Source organism: Rhinolophus sinicus, chromosome 13 (genome assembly GCF_057876585.1).
Source record: "Rhinolophus sinicus isolate RSI-liver-muscle chromosome 13, RSI-T2T, whole genome shotgun sequence".
Taxonomy (NCBI): domain Eukaryota; kingdom Metazoa; phylum Chordata; class Mammalia; order Chiroptera; family Rhinolophidae; genus Rhinolophus; species Rhinolophus sinicus.
Window position 1 is genome coordinate 12,912,735 of NC_142513.1, and position 24,727 is coordinate 12,937,461.

Below are 24,727 nucleotides of genomic sequence, written 5' to 3' on the forward strand. Positions count from 1 at the left end.
ATGATTCTGCTTTTAGGAATTTAAAGAATATCCTCGTCATTCAGAACTTAGCTAAAATGTCACCTTCCTTAGGACTTTCTCAACCCACCCTACCTAAGGGAACCACCCATCTACCTATCCCATCACTTCCTGTGAATTGTCTACACAGCACTGCTATTTTTCTTGTTCATCAGTTTGTTTACTGCCTGTCTTTCACTGCTACCTCCCCATCCCAATAAAATGTCAGCTTTATAAGAGCAGGGACCTGGTGTGACACACTGCGCTTCCTATGTGCTGGATACCAGCCAAGGACTTTACATGATCATCTCATTTAAATCTCACAGCCATATGAGGTTTCTGTTATCATCCCATTTTAAAGATGAGTAAACTGAGGCACAGTTTACGTCTAGTGAGTGGCCAGTAAGTGGCAGTGGGAATATGAACACTGACATGTGTGACTACAAAGCCACGCTCTTAACCACCTCTCTCAAAATGAGCCCAAAGTTTCAATGGGCACACACTTCTGACCAAGCAATTCTAGTTTTGGATATTTATTACTTGGAGATAATCAGATAAGAATACCTTGTTAGATATATCTTTATTTATTGAATAGTGCTTAGAGTAGCAAATATTGGAAATATGTTTAAGCAAGTCACCAGTTAGCTATAAGCCTCAAGTTTCCTTTTTGGTAAACAGAGGCCCCCATCTCAGAGACTGTGAGGATTTAATGAGACAATGCACAGTACCTCGCTCATAGTGTTTGTTCTCTTGTTGTTGCTATATGCATTTAAATCTCTAAAAAGATATATATACAATATGCCAAATTGTTAACAGAGGCTATCTCTGCACAGCAGGATTATTGCGGGGGGGTCATTAACTAAATTGCATACTTTCATGCTGTTCTAAGTTTTATAAAATAAAAATGAATGTTATACTCATCAAAACCAAACATATTCCTTTTTTAAAATTTTATTTAAAGAGGATGAAGAAAATAAAATGGGAGAAACTTAAAGGAGGAAACTCAGTTTATGAGACTGTGAGAGAAACTAGCAGATCTCAAAATGAAAACGTTTTTCTTTTGTTCTATGGAAGAACAAGATTTCAATGTGCTTCAAAGTCCTATCCCATTGCAAGGGCCTACATTCACCAGGAAGTGAAGGGGATGCTTAATAAGAATACAGGCCTACAAAATTTATTAAGATTGCTTCTTGAAATTTAAGAAAATGTTAACACACACACGATAAGAAGCAAAATTCCTTATAACCACATCTGCCTTCTAAAGAGAAAGGCTCTCATCAGATGGAAGGCCCTTTTTTGGATGCTGAGCACCTTTTTGGGTCTGGCCATTCAAAAATAAATAAATAACAGAAATAAAAGCTGAAGGTTGCTAAGTAGCTCTGCACAAGAAAGAAAGAACTGGAATTCTAGGGGAAATCTGTGAGGAATAAAAAGCAGGGAAGGAGCAAGAAGCCGGGAAAACAGCAGAGGCCTGGAATTTCTACGTGACCCTTTTCTGGGACTCCCAAATTATCAGCAGAGCTGACAGTAACACTTACAAATGCTTTTTGTTCTTGATGGAAACCACGGAAGGGATTAAGTTTTTATTCTGAACTGACAGATTGAAAGAGACAGCGGTGACCAGGCAGAACAAAAGCCACACCTTCACTCCCAAGGAATCGCCAGAATCTTAAGGAAACTCTGTCGGGACTTCTACAGGGCATGAAACAAAGGGTCAAGCTGATGTGACCTAGATCTGAAAGCATTAGCACATCTAAGTTACATACAGTTCATTTATCAAGTGAGATCAAGGAACAAATTGACGTGTGTGTGAGTGAAAATAAGTCGACTGGACTACTGCACACCGTTGAAAAGCTTCTCACAACTTGTGCTTTGCTGCCCACTCATCTTAGGTCACATACTTCTTCGAGAATGTGATGAACGCTAAGATCCTGTTCTTCAGAAAATGCATATCTGCAAATGAATGTAATTCCAAGGGGTCTGTGGAACCCTGTAGGCTATCTCTGGATCCACTACAGGTCCACAGACCAAGTTCAAAGGAAACTGCCAACAGTGTTGATGGAAATTGCTTTGCTGTTGACAGCGGGCATCACAAGCCACCTTGCAGTGTATGCAGACGGTGTCAGAACACTGCCAGCACCCATTCATTTGTAAACATTTGTTGCAGATCCAATAAACCAGCTCCTGAAGGTATAAAGATAACTGTCACGTGATCCATGTGCTGGACAGTACACTGAGTTACATTCAACCGAGGGAAAGAAATAAGAAAACTTATCACTGCAATAGGGTGGGATGAGTCAGACTGCATATCAGACTAACCTCACCCCTCAATTTCCTTTTTGGCTCCAGGACTTACTAACTAGAAATGAGACAGCAGGTGGAAATGATTGACACGAATACTGAGCAAAGTAGAGGAAAGCAACAAGGGACCAAGACAGTGGTGCCATTTTAAATAACCAGCCTACTCTTCTCTGTGGATTTTTGATTTCCCTCTGTGTCTGCATAAAAATATCTCAAACAAACAAAAACAAAACCCAGAGCTCTTTTCTTTAATAAACAGCGACCATGGATTTTTTTTTTTTTTTTTTTATGTCCCTTTAAGAAAAAGGAATGAACAAACTAGAAGATTGTTCTGGAAAACTCATCTAACGCTAAGAGAAGCCTGCAATCCACATTGCTGGTTTGCACTGGTAGATCAGCAAATAGTTATTGAGCTCTGAAATAATAATATCTGCATTGTATGGGGGACTTTCACGTAGATTGTCTCATCTCTTCTGCAACACGTATCTTCTTGTAAGTGCTTACGTTCTCATTTAATAGAAGAAGAAATGGAGGCAACAGAGGGCAAAGTGACTTACCTACCCAGGGTCATTTACAGTTTATTAAGTGCTGCAGCCAAACTCAGAATACAGACCAACCTACCTTTCCTTAAGCTCACAGGGAAAATGACAGTAATGACAAAAACAAAAAGGCCAGGAGAGGCACTAGCAGGGACAGTGAGTGGAGAGATTGTTAATATGGCACATTAAAGCATGTGTGATGAACTCAGATGAACTTGAGGACAAATCCTTGCTCCATCCTCCACTTACTAGCTGTGTGACCTCGGGCATATCACTTAACCTCTCTGAATTCTGGCATCTCATTTGTTCAATGAAGAAAATTACACTGTCTATCTCATTTAAAAGTAGGGAGGTAGAGGGAAGTATAGGCGGTAGAACGAGAAATGGAGTGGTGCTAATTTCTTCATCTTTCACAGAGATACAAAGTGAGTGGATTAAGAATGCCATTTCAGCCAATAGATGGACTAAACATCCCAAAACCCTCCTCCCAAAACTCCCCCAATGATGGGTGCCGTTACCCTAGGAAATACATCAACTACACGGCTGAGCGTAAAAGCAAGCCTGGGAAATTTTCTGAGGCCAAATAAGCAGCAGAAATCCAGCACGAAAAGCAAGTATCAGACCCTTGAAGGACATCTATAATTCTAACAGTACAGAGCTACTTATCAAAGTTAACTCTCTAAAAAAAATGAAGGGAAAAAATATGTATGCGTGCATATATCTTATTTAGAATTTTGGAGGTAAATGCCATAATTACTAGAAACTATTAAGTAAAAAACAAGTGGCCTTTAAGAGAAAGCATGGGTAAGTGGGAGGGAGATTTAAAAATAATTTTTTTTATGTATCTTTCTGTTCTATCTGGATGTTTATTTTTGTGTACAGGTATTACCTTTTTGTAAGGTTGGTGGTACTCTGTCGTCACCGGCCATAATAAATAGTAATAGGATGAATGACGTAAATATGAATTCCAGAAGAAAAGAAATTCAGTCTTATGACTGGAATAGGCATTCTCCTTTAAACGTGCCTTATCAAAGAATTCTTTGTAATGATAATAGCCAGTTTTGTGGAGATACGGGAAAATGTAGGTGAGAATGGAAAATGGCACAACGTTCCTAAAAGGCAATTTGACCACCACGCATACTGAAATCCTTAAAAAACGTACGCGGACAGGGCATATGTGGGAATTTTCTGTGCTTTCTGCTCAATTTTGCTTGAACCTAAAATTGGTCTAAAAAATAAAGTTTACTCAGTAAAAAGAGTGTACATGCCCTTTGACCCAGTCATTTCACTTCCGAGACTTATCCCCAGAGAAATCATTACAGATGTGTGCAAAGGCTGGACGCAAGGTTGTTCACTTCCGCACTGCCTAGAATAGTGAAAAACTGAAAACAATCCCCCAAATTCACAATTAAGGGGGTGGCTAGATAAGCTTTCGTACATTGATAGAAGGGAATATTATGCAGTCACAGTAAGTGATGCTGCAGAAGAATATCTAATGACATAAAAAAAATAGTCTCATTTCAACGGTAAGGTATAAAAGAGAAAATAGTATTTTGCACAAAAAAAACAATAGATGAAGCTATTACTAACACTGCAGGTAATTTTATTTTATTCTTTCAGTGGTACTTAAAATCTTTCTATGAAGCATTATTTTTGTAAAAAAAATAGTATTACTTCTATAAAAAGAAAAAAATATTTTTTAAAAAGCTACTTTTAAGTTCCTTTCAGTGATACATACCAAGCACTACAAATATGTACACACTCTGACTTACAAGTGAGAGAGACATTTATAGCAGTTATTTATAACAGTGAAAAAAATGGAAACAATCAAAATACCAAACACAGTGTCTGGCCATTGAAAATGGTGGGGAGAGACACGAGCCACACTCTGGCAGCCAAGCATGGTCTCCAGGGCCTTGCTCCTGCCCTCCTCTCTCCTGGCCTGGCCCAGAAGGTGTGTTGCCGGCCTGTGCCTGGTCCTGGGGGTCAGGGGGACACTGGGACCACTCTGAAATGTGGAAGGTGCACACTGCAAGTGGGAGGAAATGAAGTCTCCGAGCTCTGTGCAGGCACCTCAGCCAGGATTCAACCACATGATGACAGAACAATCATGAGAAGCATAAGGTCAGAGAAAAGAAAAGAAGAAAGGAGGAAAGCAGGTCCCAGGAAGAGAAAAGGAAATAAAACAGGAGAAGAAATAGAAGGACTTTTAGAAAAGCCAGATGGAGATGGAGACAGGGCATGAGGCAGGATCCTGTAAGATGGAGCGGCCTCTGAGTTCCTTAGCCAGAGCCCCCTTTCAAAAGCTCTGATGAGACAATCACAGAGGACCCCAGCGCTTGCTTCTCCCTTCCCATGCTCCTGGAAGCTGGAAGGTAATTATACATCCAGTGGATCTCAGTACAATGAAAGATTTAAGGCTATCCGTCCACAGAACTAAAGGTAACTTCCAACCAACGTGCACCAATGCCACAATTCATAACAGAGACGATTTTTTAAAGAGCTGCAAAGAAGCCACTGCGTCCACAGATGAAAATTCTTAGCCAGAAAAAATTCCAGGCCTGCAGCAGAGCCTAGCTGACTTACAAAAAGATAAAAGGGCCCCCCTCCCTCTCCCTCAAGCAGGGCAAAGGCTGCTGGCAGGGAGATAAGAAGACTGCAGATACTTCTGTTTTTAAAAGTTTTTAAAAGTCCCAACAAGGAAGACGAAAAGAAAGCTGATATACTTGAAGAGAAATGTAAACAAATTAGAAAGAGAACAAAAGCTGGCCTCTTCTGCTACAGGAACTAGAGGAAGCTGACGGACAAGCTCAGTGTGACTGTAAAAGAAGAAAATCAGATGGGACAGCCAACAGTGAAAAAAATGGAAACAATCAAAACTTCTCCATCCCGTGGATCCCATGATAAGAGAACCAGCTCCTACCTTGTAAGAAGGGGAACCAGACCAGAAGACTTCAGTCTGGACTGAATCTATTATATGGGACCAAAGAAGAACAAAGCTATCCCTGAATTGTGGTCCCTATAATTCTCATGCACTCAAACACTAACTCCACATTTGCAAATATCAGCAGGGATGATTCTGATTTAATTGACTTAACTTACAACTTGCAGGAAAGGGATTATTCCAAGTACTCTTCAGTATCCATTAGTTTCTGGCCATATCGTATGTCCATACGTTATGGCGGAGAGCTTACTAGAGTTCTAACAATAGCATCTTCTATGAGCTGGGGACTAGAAGGGACACTTAGCAGAGCAAAAGGCAAAAGGCAAGAAAAAAAAATTACAGAAATAGAGCCAATAGGCTCTTCAGACTCTAGTAATCAAGACAGGCTAGCAGCAAAAAAAAAAAAAAGACAAAAAAAAAAAGACAGGCTTGCAGTACTGAATGCACTAATAAACACTGGCACTCCAGTTGAGGCTTAAAGGGCTGGAATGTAGCCCAGAGGAAGCTTCATATTCTGGGAGCTGCAAGAAGCCCAGAATGAACATCTGAGCACCGACTGCCTATCCTAGTCTCTTAGCTACTCCTACACAGACTATCTTAAAGAACTCGCACAGCAGGGAATTCCTGTTGCAACTACTCAACTCTGCCCCTAGAGTGTGAAAGCAGCCACAGACACTGAGCAAACATGAACAGAGTTCTATGACAATAAAGCTTTATTTAAAAAGACAAGTGGCGGGCCAGATTTGGCCTTTAGGCCATAGTCTGCCGACCCCTGCATTCTAGGATGGGACTCTGGTAGTCAGCGACATGCAGTGTTAAAGGAGTTTTTTAAATAATCATCTATGGTCATATGAAGCGAAGTCCATATTGAAGGCAAAGCGATTGCAAACTCAGTAGTTGCTGCTACAGACCAATGAGGAGCATGAGGCATATAAACAGCATTGTTTGGGTTAACTGCATCTAATTGCACTGGAGAGAGACCTTAAAGAAAAGGGCTGTTCTGCGGCATAGTTTCTGATGTCCACTATCTAATGCCACTTGTGAAGAAGTGAGGCAGCCATGGGGTTTTCTCTAAAACAACCCCCCTTAGTGTGGTCAGGCATTTCTCATGGAACACTCTACCTGACTGCTTTATTTCCACCTGTGCAATATTTAAGCCAGGATCTAATAACTTCCTGGAGATTCTGTAAGCTCCTTAAGCTCTTAAGTAGGTGCAAAAGTAACTGTGGCTTTTGCAATTATTTTTAACCTTTTAAACTGCAATTACTTTTGCACTGACCTAATACCTTTCTGCTTATACTGTGTTTCCCCGAAAATAAGACCTAGCTGGACCATCAGCTCTAATGCATCTTTTGGAGCAAAACTTAATGTAAGACTTAGTATTATATTATATTATATTATATTATATTATATTATATTATATTATACTATATTATATTATATTATCCTATAAGACCCGGTCTTATATTAATTTTTGCTCCAAAAGACGCATTACAGCTGATGGTCCGGCTAGGTCTTATTTTCGGGGAAACACGGTACCAGCGGGAGTGGATTCTGTCCTTTGCTACTATTCTGATGCCCCTTAATAGTTCCCGGCACAGTACATTATGATTACTTGGTATATTTCTGTCCAGATGGAGAATGTATTTTACTGAATTCTGTAGCCCAGCACCTAGCACAATGCCTGGCAAACAGAAGGCACCTAATAGATATGTATAGACGAATAGACAGATTAGGAAAAAAACAAACACATGAAAACTCTTACTTTATCTAGAATGGTGAGATTTGTCATTTTTAAATGTTTTATTTCCTTAAGTGTCTAAGTCAAAGTTAGTATCATTCGTCCAAGAGCAAGGAGCACAGAAGTATGCACATCAGAGACCACAGTCCTAAGGAGAAAAATTGCTTGCGAATTCTCTTTATTTCCATTGATAAGTCTGAACTGAGTTTCAAAGGTTTGTACATTTCTGTCCAGAACAATGAATGTGGAATCGTGACCAGGAAGGTGTGTTTCCTCCTGGCTCACAACCTGTCTTATAATAAATGGATGGAGAGTTACAGAAAGTTAAAGAAAGATCAATGGATGAGACGGACGTGGGATCAGGCAAACAAAATCAGGAAGGAGAGGCCTTTGAAATATGAGCAGAAAAATAATTGTCTATAATTCACTGTAATTCACACTACATCACAATTTAGAGAGAGCTTATAAGGGACATGAAGCTGTGTGCTTTCATGACATCAGAAAAGAGCAACTTTAACACGGAACAAAAATGAGATCAGAAATCACAACATGTCCTGAGGCCAATGGCAGTGCAGTAATAGAAAGTTGTGGGAAATGAGAAGGAATATTGAAAAAGGGCACAGTTTAAAACTGACATTTTCCCCCACCTGCTGTGGGGAAGAGGGAGCTTTGACTTCAGGTGCTCACTCCAATTACTTTGAGTGAAAGGAATTCCATCCCCTAAAAGAGGATCGAGACTCTTTACCAGATCCTTCTTCCTGGCAGTCAAAATTAATCTCTCCATCTAGCTGAAAAGGTGAGGTTAATAAGAAGTCTTACATGTCACACCAAAAATAGTTCCTGGTGGATCTACAAATTTAAATGCAAAAATATCAGGCCATATAAGTACTAGAAAAACACACAGTACAACATTTGATAGCCTCACAATGTGGGAAGGCTTACAAGTATGATATAAAACCTAGAAGTCATTAAAGAAAATATTGATAAACTGGACCATGTATAAATAAAAATATTTTGCATGGCAAAAATCAGGATCAGCAAAGTAAAAATCAAATATCAAATACAAAAAAAAATGTACTTCATATCATGAATATGTCCTTAATCTATAAAGAGCTTCTAGAAATTGATAAGACAAAGACCAACAACCCAAGGGGAAAAGTAAGCTCAGAATATGAACAGGGACTTTACAGAAAATACATTATGGTTCTCAATACATGAGAAGTAGTCAACCTTAGTTGATATTCTATTTACTTCTACCATTGGAAAATATTAAAAAGTCTGACAAGCCACTGTTTGGTGTTGGAAAACGGGAATTCTCATCCATTGCTAATGTAGTCATACATTGGTATAGCATCATTTGGCAATCAATCAAATAAATTCACACGTCCTCTGCCTTGGCAAATTCACATGTAGGCATTTACCATAAAGGTTACATTTACAAGAGTGAACTGTGTATGCACTGAGTGCATTGCAGCAAAAGATTAGAAATTATCTATCTATGAAGAAGGAATAGGTTAAATAAATCAAGGCTCTTCCAAACACCAGAAGCTTATACAGTCATAATAATTTAGATAGACAATGATAGTTATTTAGTGATACAAAAATACCCAAAATATACATATTTTTAAAGCCTGATGTGGAACAATATGAACAGTATACTACTAAATTTGTTGAAAAAAATAAGAAAAAATGTATATTTATTTTTATATTTATGGAATATCTCTAGTAAGCTGTGTAACAAACAGGACAGTGATAGGTCTCTCTAGGGCAGCTGAAGGGTAAGGATGAAAGGAAGATTCCTTCCTTCCTTCCTTCCTTCCTTCCTTCCTTCCTTCCTTCCTTCCTTCCTTCCTTCCTTCCTTCCTTCCGATATAGGATCCAATCAAGAACTCCACTTGGAAGCTGTTTACTTCTTAATTTTCCTAATCTGGAACAGCACTCCCATATCTTTTAAAGAACTGATATCTTTACAGTACTGAGTTGTTGTTGTTGTTTTCATATTTGCAACATGATCTGTCTCTCCTTTTATTTGGGTATTCTTTAATATCTCTCAATAAAGTTTTATGATTTTCCTCTATTGCGACCTGCTATTTTTGATGCTGTTGTAAAGCATATCTTTTAAAATTTAATTTTCTATTAGTAGGTGGTGCATAGAAATATAATTGGTTAGTATATTGATTTAGTAGCCAGCAAACTTGCACAACATTTATTAGTTTCAACGATTTATACATAGAATTCTTTTGTAATTTCTATATAAACAATCATGTCAGCTGCAGACAATGTTATTAACTCTTCCTTTGCAAAACTTAAACATTTCAGTTTTCTTGCCTCATTGCAATTGCTAGAACTTCCAACAAATGTTGAGTAGACATAATACTAATGGGCAACTCTGAAAATTACCTCAAAGTAAAAATGTACCAGTAAGTATAATGTTTGCTGTGAAGTATAAGGTAAATGTTTTATCGTCACTCTTTACCAGATGGAGATCTCATCTATTCCTAGGTGACTACATGTTGATGTTTTAATCAAAAATGGATACTGAATTTTATCACTCAATCATTTTTCTCTTTTAACCTGTTAGCAAATTATACTAATTGAATCTCTAGTGTTCAACCCACCTTGCATTTCTAGTATAAGCTGCATGATGACCCAGCCTGGTCATGATGTCTTACCCTTTTCATAGACTGTTAGATAAGGCAGGCTGTGTTTTCCAACGATGGCCTCAACGATACTACCCCATCCCACATACTTTTCTTACAATGTGACCTTGACACTCCCCTTCTTGGGTGGTGCGGTGTATGACCCCTTCCCTGGAATCTGGAGAGACCTTTGCAACTGTCTCAGCCAGGCCAGTATTGTGGAGGTGGCGATATGTGAATTTCAAGACTAGATCATAAAAATGCTGAGCACTTCCAGTTTGCTCTCTCAGGACCCTGCACCTGGAACCAGCCGCCATGCTGTGAAGAAGCTCGACCAGTCCATGCAGATAGACCACAAGGAGCGGTCAAATGTAGGTGTTCCAGCTGACAGGAGCGGAGGGTCCACACAACAGGCAGCATCCACTGCAGGTCAGGCAAAGTCACAATGCCTCCAAATGACCGAGGGGCTCCTTTGAGGCTTCCCAGATGGGGGCCCAGATGACACGGAGCAGAGACAAGCCACCCCCACTGTGTGCCGTCCACATTCTCCACCCACAGAACCTTTGGGATAATAAAGTGGCTGTTTTAAGCCACAACCATTTTTGGTTAGTTTCTTCTATCACAGTAATAAGTAAAATATGGGATTAGCTTTGCTAATATTTAGTTTAGGATTTTTCAAACCCATGAATAAAATGGCCTGTGAATATTCCTTTCTTATAATCTCACTGTCAGGGTTTTTTTGTTTTTGTTTTTGTTTCTGTTTTTTTTTTTTTTTCTATTCTCAGGAAGGGTTTGTGTAATATTAATTCTATCTCTTTTATATGCTTAACTTTCTTGTGAAGCCATCTAGGCCTCGAGTTTTGTTTGTGTGAAGATTTTTAATTGCTGATCCAATTTTTATTAATAGCTGTATTACTAATAAATGTATCCATTCAGCTAAATTTTTAAAATTTTGGCATAAAGTTGTTCACTATATGTTATCTTGTTAATGATTCTATGATCCCCTTCACTCTTGATATAGACTATCTGTGCCATCACTGAAAGTGAAACTCCCACTACATATACCCATCGTTAACTTGTGAATTTTGTAGCATTTAATGGTATTACCTATTCAAATAAATACAACAAATTTTAAAAGCTAAGAAGTAGAGTGATGAAAGGATCCAATATTGAGGAAAACATGAACATGAAAAGGAGGAAAGAAAAGGGAAGTTGATTTACCTTTCAACATTTCATAGAATGTCAACTGAGATAGCTTGGGTAGTGACAAACATGTCAGTTTATTAACAGAAAAATATAATTAGCTAATCAAAACCTTCTGTTAATATACTTATTCTTTGGTAAATGTTGAAATTCTATACTCCAGCCACTTGAACATGGTTTTCCACCTGATTTGATACTTTGTAGCTTTTGTGGAGTATTTGGTTATAAATGACTTTGTATCGTATCAAAGAAAGCCAGTTGGTTCTGCAGATGGGACTGTAAACTGGTGCTAAATTGTAAGGATGAACTGCTAAGTTCTAAGTATGAATTGGCAATATTCATCAAATTTTAACCCTACATACCCTTTGATACAGTACAGTCTTTCGCTAGAAATTGATTCCACAGATATACTTAAAAAAATTCACAGACACGTAAAATGATTTTCTTTGCAACAGTAGTTTTTGCTAGTGAAAAACCGAATGTGGCAACTTGAATATGCACCAAGGGGCAGCTAGTAAATACATTATGGTACATTTACACAACAGAATACCATGCAATGGAAATTCATCAGTTTTGTAAGCTGTCCAGCATCCAAGCACCTGATCCTAGTTGGGGGTACTCCCCAGAATCTTGAGGGGCAGAAAGACAAAGAGACTTTGGGATTTATTCCTGACAGTGGCCTAGGGCACTAACAGCTACATACTGGCCTGGCTGCTTCTGCTGAAAGACACTCGCTGAACCTATTACTTCATGGTTCCTGAGGCCTGCCTTGGTCCGGACCGTTTTCTAAACTTTGTCTTACATTCTTCCAGTACATTCCCTGTGTCTGTTACTCCCACAAAAGATTTTAAATGATATAACCATGAAGGGTTTAAAAGAATAAAATGGATCTATGTGAACATGAGTGGCAGAACATACTGTACAATATGATCTCATTTATACAGTTTTAAAGCAACCATTAGATCTAATACTTCTGCTTGGAGAGGCACAATTTCTGGAACAATTATGTAGGAAATCGTTTATAATGGTTACTTCAATGAAATGAGGAGGAGGGTTTGGGGGAAGAGGGAGAGGAAATTTTACTTATTGTGTACTTTTCTAAAAATTTATTTTTATTTTTAAAACGTTTATTTTAAACAAGGAAAGAAAAGCCAGGTAAGATGGATTGTTCTGAAGCTGAGACACACTGAAATGTCTAGGAGCTTGTTCCTACCGAGGGCCTTTCAAAGCCAAAGCCAATCATCATTAGATGACAGGTGGTAAGAAATGATTGAAATAGTTTAAGTGGAGGGCAACACCGGCACAGTAGTATTTAGATACGCCTTTGGTAGAAGGCGCTCTATCAGAAGGATGGATTAAGGTACAGAGAGGCTGGAAAGAGGCAGACCGATTAGACTTGAAGAAATGTGAGTTCAGGCTAGAGAGTTGGCAGTAGCAATGGAATAGAAAGGAATAATGCAAAAGACAACATGACTTTTGAATCTCACACAATTATTTTTCTCAAATACTTACTGTCTACTAGTGAGTGCCCAGCATAGGGCAAAACGTATCTGAACTTTACCAAAATCAACCAACCAAACAAATCATATAGTCTACTTAAGTCTCAGTTCTCTTACCTGTAAAATGGAAAGAATAAATACCTAACTCACAGGATTGTTATAAGGATTAAAGGGAACTATGCATATAAAATATACTAAGTCTTCCAAAAATGTTAACTACTGCTATTATTACTACTATTACAATGATGGAGATGACAATGAAAATAGTAATTAAAAAGTAATACCCAAGAAGTCTCTTTCAGAAACATACCTACTTGTGAAATGGGGTGTCATGTATTCATTCTGCTGTACTGAAATAATGCAGCCATTTAAAGACTGAAAATTTTGTCCCTAATGACTTGTGGCCTTACAAGAGTCCCTTGCAGAAAGCTGGTCAACTCTGAAAAAATAGAGAAGTGCCAAACCTCTCTGCTATGCCAAGGCTCCCTCATGAGTTCTCTTTCAGTCTCAGATATGGAAAAGTCTTGGGAATCCAAAGTATGTAGTATCATGTTTGCTGGCTACACTCCACCATAGTTCAAGGCCAAGGTATAAGGTATAGCTTCTTTTAAACATTTTCTGTTCCGGAAAGGTTGGGAAGTTGACGGGTAAAATAATATAAAGAAATGAAAGGGGCAAGTCGGTTTCAGTAAGTATACATTACTCTAAATACACTGAAAATCCCAATAAAAGCATTTATTTATATCTGATCCTAACAGGATAGGTAAGATTCACAGCTCCCTCCTTAATTTTAATGAAGCACTCATATTACAAGATATACACAACCCTCAGAGTTCGTTTTGGAATTGCAAACAATCCTGAAAGGCTTGAAGTAAAACAAGCTTAGCCAGACTAGAGACTTTTATTTCACTATCATAAAAAATAATGAGTGGGGCCTTTGGAAAAGTAAGGCATTTCTAAACACTTGGCAGAAAGGAAACCACGTGCAGGGGACTTAAACCTACACTTTTGGTGTGATTGCACATACCAATTCGAAAAAATTGGTAAAAAAAAATAAAAAATCAGTAAGTATCTCTCAAATCTATACTCTGCTGTCAATGAAAAAAAAAGTTATACTTGGAATCCAAAGTTAGTACAGATCTTTAGAAACTTACTACTATTTTTAGCCAAAAGGTATAATTATGGCTCATATTTAACTTTTGGTTGTCACATATAGGGGATGAGGTATTTATCAACTGAAATATATGTGCCAAACTTTTTTTTTAAATTTGGACATTCAACTAAATAACATAAAAAAGAATTATTTTAGGCAATAAACAATTTAGTTGTTAATAGTAATCCATCAGCGATAAACTTTATAATTAGAGAAGGTCTCTAACAGTCCTTCCAACTCTTGGGTTCTATGAGTTGAGTTTCATCATGCAAAAAATATTTTCTTATTAAAAAAAAAAAACAGGGGCCGGCCCGGTGGCTCAGGTGGTTAGAGCTCCATGCTCCTAACTCTGAAGGCTGCCGGTACGATTCCCACATGGGCCAGTGGGCTCTTAACCACAAGGTTGCTGGTTCAACTCCTCGAGTCCCGCAAGGGATGGTGGGCTCCGCCCCCTGCAACTAAGATTGAACACGGCACCTTGAGCTGAGCTGCCGCTGAGCTCCTGGATGGCTCAGTTGGTTGGAATGTGTCTCTCAACCACATCGTTGCTGGTTCGACTCCTGCAAGCGATGGTGGGCTGTGCCCCCTGCAACTAGCAACGGCAACTGGACCTGGAGCTGAGCTGCGCCCTCCACAACTAAGACTGAAAGGACAACAATTTGAAGCTGAACGGCACCCTCCACAACTGAGATTGAAAGGACAACAACTTGACTTGGAAAAAAGTCCTGGAAGTACACACTGTTCCCTAATAAAGTCCTGTTCCCCTTCTCCAATAAAATCTTTAAAAAAAACACAAAAAACCAAAAACGAAACAAAAAAAAAACTACCTGGGAGTGACATCAGCAAAATGGTGGACAAGGAGTGTTCTACTGTCTTCTCCCCCAAAAACACCAATTTTGACAATCACCCATGAATAAGAGTACCTATGTAGAAGTTCAGCAGAGAACTTTCAGCACACTGTTGGGGCAAAAAAAAAAAAAAAAAAAAAAAAAGTCTGAGATTAGACTCATTGAAGAGGGTAAGAGGAACAATTTCACTTTACCTGAGTCATCCCTTCCCCAAGGTGGCACAACGTAGAGCCGAGAGGGACCTTCTCAGCCCGCGATTTCTCCCACGGTGAAAAGTAAGGGTGTGTGTACCAGTGAGCACCTGGTTTCCCCAGCTGTGCAAGACACGGCAAAGAGGCCCATTTCTTTCTCACCCAATCCAGAGTATAATCCAGCAATCCCACTTCTGGGTATGTATCCAAAGGAAAAGAAATCAGTATCTCAAAGAGATTCTGCACCCCCAAGTTCACTGCAGTATTATTCACAACAGACAATATATGGAAACAACCTAAATGGATGTCAATGGATGAACAGGCTAAAGACGGTGTGTGTGTGTGTGTGTGTGTGTGTGTGTGTATGTATGTATACACACACAATGGAATATTATTCAGCTATGAGAAAGAAGTAAATCCTGTCATTTGATACAAGATGGATTAATCCAGAGGACATTATACTAAGTGAGTAAGCCAGACAGAGAAAGACAAATACTCTATGATCTCACTTATATGTGGAATCTAAAAAAAAAAGGTGAACTCATAGGAACACAGAAACAGAGAGTAGAACGGTGGTTATCAGAGGCCTGAGAGCAGGGGAGCTGTGGAGCTACTGGTTAAGGGTACAAGGCTTCGGGTATAACAAGACTAAGCTCCAGAGCTCTAATGCACAGCTTGGTGACAATCGTTAATAACACTGAGTGATGTACTTGAAATTTGTTTGAGTAAACCTTAAACATTCTCACCACACACACACAAAGGTACCTATTTGAGGTAATGGGTGTGCTTACTAACCTGAGGTAATCATTTCACAAAGGATACATATGTCAAATCATCAGGTTGTACACTTTAAATATACATCATTTTCATTGTTAATTATGCCTCAATAAAGCTGAAAAAATTAAAATAATTTTAACATACGAGGAACAATAAACAAAATAATCTACATACACATACCCAAAACAGGTGGGCACACGAAGATGAAAGAAATACTTTCAAGATTTGAGGATTCTTTTCAGATGAAATCTGAAGTATTACTAAAAAACTGGGGATGAGCTTAGTCCATCGGGGCCTGAAATACTCTGTAAATTACCCAAAACTCACAGGATGGTATCTATGAATTGAGACACAGAAAGATATAAGGCAGTTTGGATACTTGGAAAGATTTAGGTTAAGACAATGTATATAAAAACATTTATAAATATAAATCTGTTGAGATTGGGGAACTTTGGAGAAACAAACAGACAAATGTGGTGAGAAACAAACTTCTTATAAACACATTTCAGAGTGTTTTGCCAGTAAACTTTAAAAACACTATTCCTTGTTTTTTAAAAGGAAAACAAGGGAGGTGGAGAATAGATCTGAATTTCCAAATACATTTTTATGTTTGCTTACTTGTTAAAAACAACAACACAACAAACCATTTCCTAATTATAGATACTGAGGATAATTCTAGCCACAAAATCTTCTCTTTCTTTCTTCAAGAATAACAACAAAAATAGCACAGTAACGCATTAAATGATTTCTGGCGCCACGTCAAAAATCCAGATGAAAGAGAACACTTAAATTATATAAGCTTCAAACTGTAACAATATTTTAATACTCTACTCTTAGAAAAGGAAAATGCCACATGTACTGTAGGTAACAAAAATAAATCAATAATATGATTTTTTTCCTGTTTGCTTTCGGGAGGCTTTTGTTCAAAATGCAGGTGGCCTGGGAGTCTTTCCAGGAAGACCTTGACAAACCAGTCTTCTGTGTTCTACGCAGATACTTCTGATCCTACAAAGCATTTAGGGGTCTGTCCTCTGCTAAAAACATCTTAGGAAAAACAGAGACCCTTGTCCCTTTCCAAACTGGGTCCCACACCGCCCACCTGCAAGCAACCACCTATGCCAGTCCTGTCCTACGGGTGCCCCCCACCCCCACCCCAGGGGCTCCAAAACTCGCCATTAGCATCAAGTCTGGGCCCAGCTCAAAACCCATCCCTCCCCACTGTTCTTAGTATCAGGTTAAAAGTCGGTACTTATCGTGGGATGTTGGTTACATGGGTGTGTGCACTTATCATGAGCATTTATTTCATGTAAAATTTATGTAAAATTTACCTCACTTAAAAATCATTTTTTAAAAAAAATTAATACACTGACCCACAATGCTCTGAAGATCTGGCCCCTCCAGCTTCTCCAAATTTACCTTGTGCCAAACTTCCACCTCACTCGACTGTCCTTTGGTGACCCTGGCGCCTATTTCACTTCCTCCAGAGGCGAGCCCTTTCTCTGGCCTTCTTCACACACGTGGCTCTTTCTGCCTGGACTCTCCTCTGCCATCCCAGGCCCCACCCCTTCCTTCTAACTGACTTCTCCGCATCCAGCCAGTCTCAGCTTGGGTGCCTGGTCCTCCGAGAAACCTCCCTCCCTCCCTTCATCCTCCTGCACAGGCGCGTGCTCCCATACTCAGGCCACGGCGCTTCTCCACTCCCACGGCATCCTCTACTCCCATCACCACAGCATTTAATTACTACACGAGGTGTCAGATTATAAGGTTCACGACAGCAGGCACCACCTCTGTCATTCCCTGGTACAGCCCCAGCATCTGGCAAATCACAGACGACCAGTGGATATTCATTTAATGAATGTCGAATGAAGGCATGAGGATATTAGTCATGTGACCCCTAACCTTCCTTCCCCATTTTGCTGTCTCTAACGTGCTGTCATCTCAGCTCCGACAGTTGCAGCGTCATGGCTCTGGCTCTAATTGTGCTCAGGTTTCTCATCTCAGGAGAACCTAGAACCTTCTTCTAGGTTCAACTGGAATTAGGGTAAGGTGACAACACGTGTTTAGTCCGTTAACGTGGACATTTCAGGTACTTGTCTAATCTCTCTGCCAAAAGAATTGGTTTGTCTAGACAGGTTTTACGTGAGACGGTCGGCTCCACGGCATTGGTCATTCTAGACACGCCAGGGCGGCCCAGACTCCAGCTTTTCCTGAGATGGAATTAACGAAATGACAGCGTCAAGCTTTCAATTTCGGAAAGTTAAAAAAAAAAAAAAAAAAAAAAAAAAAAGTAACCAGACTGAATTTCCTAAAAATTCTCCCTTGCGAGGTTGTTAAGAGGGGTGGGAGGGAAAACGAGAAGGATGAGTCAGTGTGAGTCAGCATTAAAAGCTCTGCTTCTGGTAAACAGTTTGCTCTTTTACAGACAGGATTAGGATTACTGGACTCCCACTACTGAAAATACACAAATAACAGGTGGTATACATTATATAAGGAGTTCCAAAACTTGGGTCCCTCTACAAAAGGAGCAGTTCATCCGAGATGGGCTACACCTTCCCCAAGGCCCGTTCCTTCTTGGAGAAGCCCCAAGGCTAAGTAAGCATTTCCTTTACGACAATTAAGATCCTAAGTACTCCTACTGCTCCCTCAAGTGACCGAAAGGAATGACTGAATGAGCACCTACTATGTGCCAATAACTGTGCCTGGCACTTCGTATAATTCATCTTTACACACACAACAATCCTGTAAGATTGGTATTATCGCCAACGTTTTATAGGAACCTGAAGCTCACAGAGGTTAAGCGATTCACTCAAGGTTACATGGTGGTAGCACCATGATTTGAACTCAGACCTGACTTGTAAGTGCTCGTTTCCCAGTATCTCCAACTCAGTTCAGAACTATGTATGAAATACCGCGAGCAAGGCAAAGTACACGTACCGCACGGGACACAAGGGAATAAGAGGCCCCCCCAGTGACCAAGAAAGCCAAGTTAGGGGAAAGGGGATTACTAGGAGACATTCCTTTCTCTATTTCGAGAATCTTGAACAAGGCCTGGGAAGTTGTTATTGAAATACATGTGGAAGATAAAGGAAAACACACCATCTAATGCAACACAAGGCGGTCTGTTGCTGGTGTCATGAGAAAATGTGCCGGGGGAGGTTAGATGGTATCGTGACGTAGAGCTCCAAGGAAGATCCATGAACAACATGGCATTTGATACGCTTGGCAAATGGACTTTGACCCGCCACAGGGAAAAACAAAGGGACGAGTGGAGTACAGGGGGCAGTACAGTTGGGATGAAGCCTTCAGCACCGCCAGCCAAACAGGAAGAAATAAAGGTGGGAAAGGAAATTGTGCGGGCCCTGAACCTACTTCAAGTCCCTTTACATGGAAAAGCACAAGAATTGCAAATATTTCCTAGTTGATTCAGACCAATACATGAGGAAACACACTTAATGGTTAAATAAATCAAGAACTGTCAAATAGCCTTTCTGGAACCAAGTGGCGATAGTAGTGGGGGTTATAACTGAATAAATGAAACGTATGAGGTCTGACAGTTAAATTCATGAACTTGTGGCAACAATGTTGCTAAGCTTTTTTTTAATATCAGAGGGATTATTCATTATGAATTTGTATCAACTGGACAAAGAGTTAACCAAGTTCACTATTTGGAAGTGCTGAAAAGGCTGCATGAAAAAGTTAGACGACCTGAACTTTTCGCCAACAATTCATGGCTCTTGCATCACGACAATGCACCAGCTCACACGGCACTGTCTGTGAGGGAGTTTTTAGCCAGTAAACAAATAACTGTATTGGAACACCCTCCCTACTCACCTGATCTGGCCCCCAATGACTTCTTTCTTTACCCAAAGAGAAAGGAAGTATTGAAAGGAAGACGTTTTGATGACATTCAGGACATCAAGGGTTATTCGACGACAACTCTGATGGCCATTCCAGAAAAAGAGTTCCAACACTGCTTTGAAGGGTGGACTAGGCGCTGGTATAAGTGCACAGCTTCCCCAGGGGAGGACTTGGAAGGTGAACGTAGTGATATTCAGCAGTGAGGTAGGTAGCACTTTCTCTAGGATGGGTTCGCGAACTTAATTGTCTGACCTTGTATGTGTTTATATAACAAAAGGACCATTACAGGGCAGTCCTATTACTGTGATTACCGCAACACTGAATCATTATAGTATGGGTTCTATGAGTGCACATTTTCTTTGAATTTAACCTACAGCTCCTTCACTGGGGGATGAGTTAGGTCAAGGACGCTCAACAGGCACAGGCTATTGGCGGGGAGAGCATTTTTGGTTGTCACGGGATTTGGTTGCCTCCTCGATCAAATGGGTGTTTAGTAAGTGGGACTCAGGATGTGAAACGCCCTGCAAATGATGAGACGGTCTTACAGGAAGCAGAATCGCCCTGACCCTGCCTGACTCTCAAATATCAAGATATTCACGTAAGTGAAAAACCTGTTTATAATTCCTGGAGCCTAGAACTTAACTCCTTTTTACATGTAACAAAGTACTTTTGTACGTTTTAGAGGCAAATGTATTTTCCAAGAATGCGTGGAAAATGAAAGATGTAAATACCATGTAAAAGGAAGGTGATGCTGTTTGTATTTAAGGATAAATTATCATGTCGGTTCACATATTTTCAAACAGTTCTGAAAACTGAAAAACACACATATGTAGATAACGCATAAGCAGCAAAATGTTAACACTTTGATCTAGGTGTCTGATACAGATGCTTATTGTACTTTCTTTTTTTTTCTGTATGTTTGAAATTTTTCATAATGAAAAGCTGGTAGAAAAGCCATCTAGCCATCATTGAGAGGTCACAGTAGAGGCTAAAAGCACAGACTCTGGAGCTCTGTGACCTTAGGCAGGTTACCTTCCCACCCTGTGCCTCAAGTGCCCCATCTGTACCATGAAGATAATAATAGTACCTACTTCACAGAGCTGTTATAAGGATTAAATAATTTAATACATGGAAGCTGCTTAGAACACAGCTTGGCACAGGTAGGCACTACTGGAGTCATAGCTATTATCATTACACCTCAGCAAACAGTCCCCCACCCATACACCTGCCCACCTCTCCATCCTGAGTTATCTGTACAAGCAGAAAGACTGGAAGTTCTTGACCAAGAGTCGTTTTCACACGATTTCCTTCCAATCAGATCCTTTCCCTCGCTCCCCCTTCTTGAATCGCCTCCAGGCCAGATAAATCCTACTTAAGCCTCCGACACTCCGAGAGCATTTTTTCCCCCCTCAGATACCTCCTGGTCTTACTCTCTTCCCATCCCACCCGAACGCCTTTGCTCCTTCCTCCCTCATTTTAACCTATCCTTCAGGACACCAGCCACGCACAGGCTCTTTTGTGAGCCTTGCCAGACTCAGCCATCACGTGGCTGTCCTCAAAGAGACTTAGCATAAGACTGCCTTGAAGCATCAATTCCCTTTCCATGTATAGCTCTCGCTCTAAACATACAGCACTTTGAGGACAGGGGCCTTCCTTTGTGACATATTTTCTTAAGCTTCTCACAGCCCCTTGGAGACCCACTATGAAATCTTCCTTGGATCTAGGCTGCTGCATTTGCTCTCTGACCCTTGACCTTATTTTTAATAATGCTTCAGATAACAACTTGATCCAAAGGCTTTGCCCCAAACAGAACCCTTCACTTGACGGTATCTTTTGTGCTATGTAAAGTACAGGGGGGACCCACAGAATTCTGAGCTGCCTGTGCTGCACAGCCAGAGGCCAGGGCACCCGGACGTACCGTACGGTCTGGGTGTTTTACCGGGTGCCTCCTCCTGAACCTACCCAGAGCCCAGCATGAGCTGTGTCTTCCTTTCCCTCCCAGCAAACTCACCTTCTGCCTGAACTCCTGTTGGAAGGACCCATGTAATTCATGGGTGACATGCTGAAGGTGACAGGACCGGAGTCCTGTTCCTGAGGTGATCGCCAAGAGAAAGGGATACACATGGGAGCAAAGAAAGGAAAAGGAAAGCATCATTCTGGAGTGGGAGTTGGGCCCAGCACCAGAGTAGAATCCCAGTGAGCTAAGCTGTTCATAGCGTAAACCTCCCCGTACCTCCCTCTGTACTTAGTTTCCACAGCCTGATTACTTCCCTAGTCTGAAGCTATACCGACTCTCCCTCTCAGTGCCCATCCGCCGGCACCATGGTTCTCTCTGTTTCCTGCGCAGGATTCACTCAACTCCATTTTGGAGCCTTCGTGCCTGTGGCTCCAAGTCATGGTTCTACTCCTTACTAGCTGTGTGACCACAGGGAGGTTTCTCAGTCACTTTGCAGCTCCGTTTCCTCATCCATAAAGTTCAGTCATGTGGGAAATATTTATCAATATTTCCTGTTCTGGGCTCTGGAGATAAAGTAATGAATGGAATAGACAAGACTTCCACTCTTTTTAGCTCACCTTCTACTCGACAAAGGGCAATTAAACAAGTAAATAATTTCAGACAGTAGCAAATTCTACGAAGAAAATGAAACAGAGTAATGGGCTAGGCGAATGAAAGTGGGAAGAGCAGAGCACATGACAGTGGGCAGAGAAGGCTGCCCTGAGGAGGTGACATTTGAGCTAAGATCTATTATTAAGGGAAACTGGGTAAAGGGTACATGCGATCTCTCTCCATTGTTTTTTACAACTGCATAGGAACCGGCAATTATCTCAAAAAGTTGGGGAAAAAAATCACCCCGGCTGCTTTGCGGAGATCAATAGACATACATACATATGTAATTATGTACAGATACATAAAATCTTTCTTCACTTTAATTATCTGTGTTCTTCCACCCAGTATTTCCAAAACATTATCATTTCAACACAATCAATATAAAAATTAATAACATAGTCTTTATCTTTGTATGAAGTCTTTCAAACCCAATGTACACATCTCAAAGCACACGCTCCACATTTCAGGTGCTCCAAAGCCACACGTGGCGGATGGATGGCTGCCATGCTGGACAGCACGACTCTAGAGTTCTACCTACGGCTGTTGATCACCGGTATTTAACCGGGACCCTCATTTCTCTCGGTGCTCACTCCTCACGCCACAGTTTTACTGAGATATAATCGACACATAACATTGTACCTATTAGTCGCAGGTGTACAACCTAAATCTTGTAGTGGAACAAGAAGGGAATCGGGGAGATCTGCGAAGAGGTTGCTGCTGTCTTCAGTCGGATGGCTCACAGGTTGCATCACAGAGCAGGGTGTGTTCCGTTGCTATGGCAACATAATTGGGTGGACAGGAGTGTGTGACCAAGAAAGACAGTTTTCAGTTGAAGCAACTGGGTATTTAAATCATATCTACCTAACAGAGCTTCTGTCAGAATTAAGTGAGCTCATATATGTAAAATACCCAACACAATGTTAAACACATACCGTAGTAAATGCTCACTATTATACTGAAAAGAAAAAAATATTGACCCTAAAGTTCCATCACATTAAAAAAAAAGAGAGAGAGATCCACCTCAGATACTGGCTAAAACCCTCCAAGTCGTTCAGAAGTTAAAACTATTTCTATGTTTGTCCTTGCTGCTGAGCTGTGCCTCTTGAAGGCAGCATATGGTTGGGTTTTGGGTTTTGATCCAATCTGCTACTCTGTGCCTTTTTATTGGTGAGTTCAGTTCATTTACATTTAGGGTGATTATTGATCTACGAGGATTTCCTATAGCCATTTTATTAACATCTTTTGTTTTCTGGGAGCTCGGTGTCTCCATCGTTTCTTTGTCTTTGTGTTTCTGTTATTTTACTTTGGTGGTGGTCTATGATTTTTTTTCCTCTGCACCCACCTTCAATGCGTGTTTCAATGTGTGGATCTCTCAGACGTGTTTGTGTGTTGTGTGGGAATCCTTTGTTGAATTGTAGCTGTTCAACTTGTAACCAACCTCAAGAGGCGAGATCAAGGGGGACCCCTCACGCTGCCATGTTTCTGATGTCCCCTAAAACAATTTCTAAAATTCATTTTTCAATGATTACAAGGAAAATGAAGGAGTACATTTAGGTCCCTTTTCCAATTTCCTTTTTTCTCAGAGACATAAATATGTATCACAGAGAAGTAAAGGATTCCCATAATTATAAAAATCCAAAGTTTTTCCTATCAACTCTCTCAATTTAGAAGTTTAATTGGATTTAAATTAAGATTTAAATTAGAAGTAGCATATCTTCTAACACAACATTGGCTGGATGACTACTAGAAATGATTTGTGCTGGATCCTTTCAAAAGAAATATTAACAAAATATATTGGAATCGCAGGAAAACAAATCAAGAGACTGTGCAATAAAACATTTAAATGGAACAGTCTATGGGAAATAAAGCTCAGAGTTCATATGTCACTGGGGACAAATAGTTGCATTAGGATATTGCTCTTTCTGAAATAAAACTGCATTTTGTATTTATTTGTTTTTGTCATTCGAGGGTAGAGAACAGGGGTTTAGTTTGTTTGAATGAAGAAGTTTATAAAAGCACAAGATGCTATAAATCACAAAATGGTAAGAAGGTCAAATTTTTACTAACAGAAACAGCAAAAACCAAACTTTTAAAAAGTCAAACCTAATTGCAAGTGGTCATTTGAAAGAGAAAATCTTCCTGAGAATTTAAGTTTAGGGCACTGACTCTGACCTGGATTTACATAACTCTCATACCCAAGAGACATGACAGCTGATTGTCCTGTCCAAACAAACACTGCAGAAATTTATTATAACCATCAGGGATATTCCATTTCTCTTCCCACAGTATCTACTAATTCTTATCTCAGACAGATATGTGTGTGTGTGTGGTTTGGATGAATGTTCTGCATCATCTGAATTCTTTGCAGTACTGAGGAGACAGCAAAGTGTTTAAAACTTAAGTCTTCATTTAAAAAAAAGAAAACTGAT

At 40.0% G+C, this 24,727-nt stretch overlaps 1 protein-coding gene across 3 annotated transcripts in view; it reads right to left on the reverse strand.

Annotated features, from left to right (window-relative positions):
• Window positions 1–24,727, reverse strand: part of PKIG (cAMP-dependent protein kinase inhibitor gamma) — a 77,317-nt gene that overhangs the window by 39,003 nt on the left and 13,587 nt on the right. Inside the window, exon 2 of one of the 3 annotated variants that reach the window (XM_088789112.1) lies at window positions 22,938–23,071. The exons of the other annotated variants lie outside the window; for them this stretch is intronic. The gene's annotated coding sequence lies outside the window, so the exon portion shown is untranslated. The remainder of the gene's footprint in view (window positions 1–22,937; window positions 23,072–24,727) is intronic. 3 annotated transcript variants of the gene reach the window in all.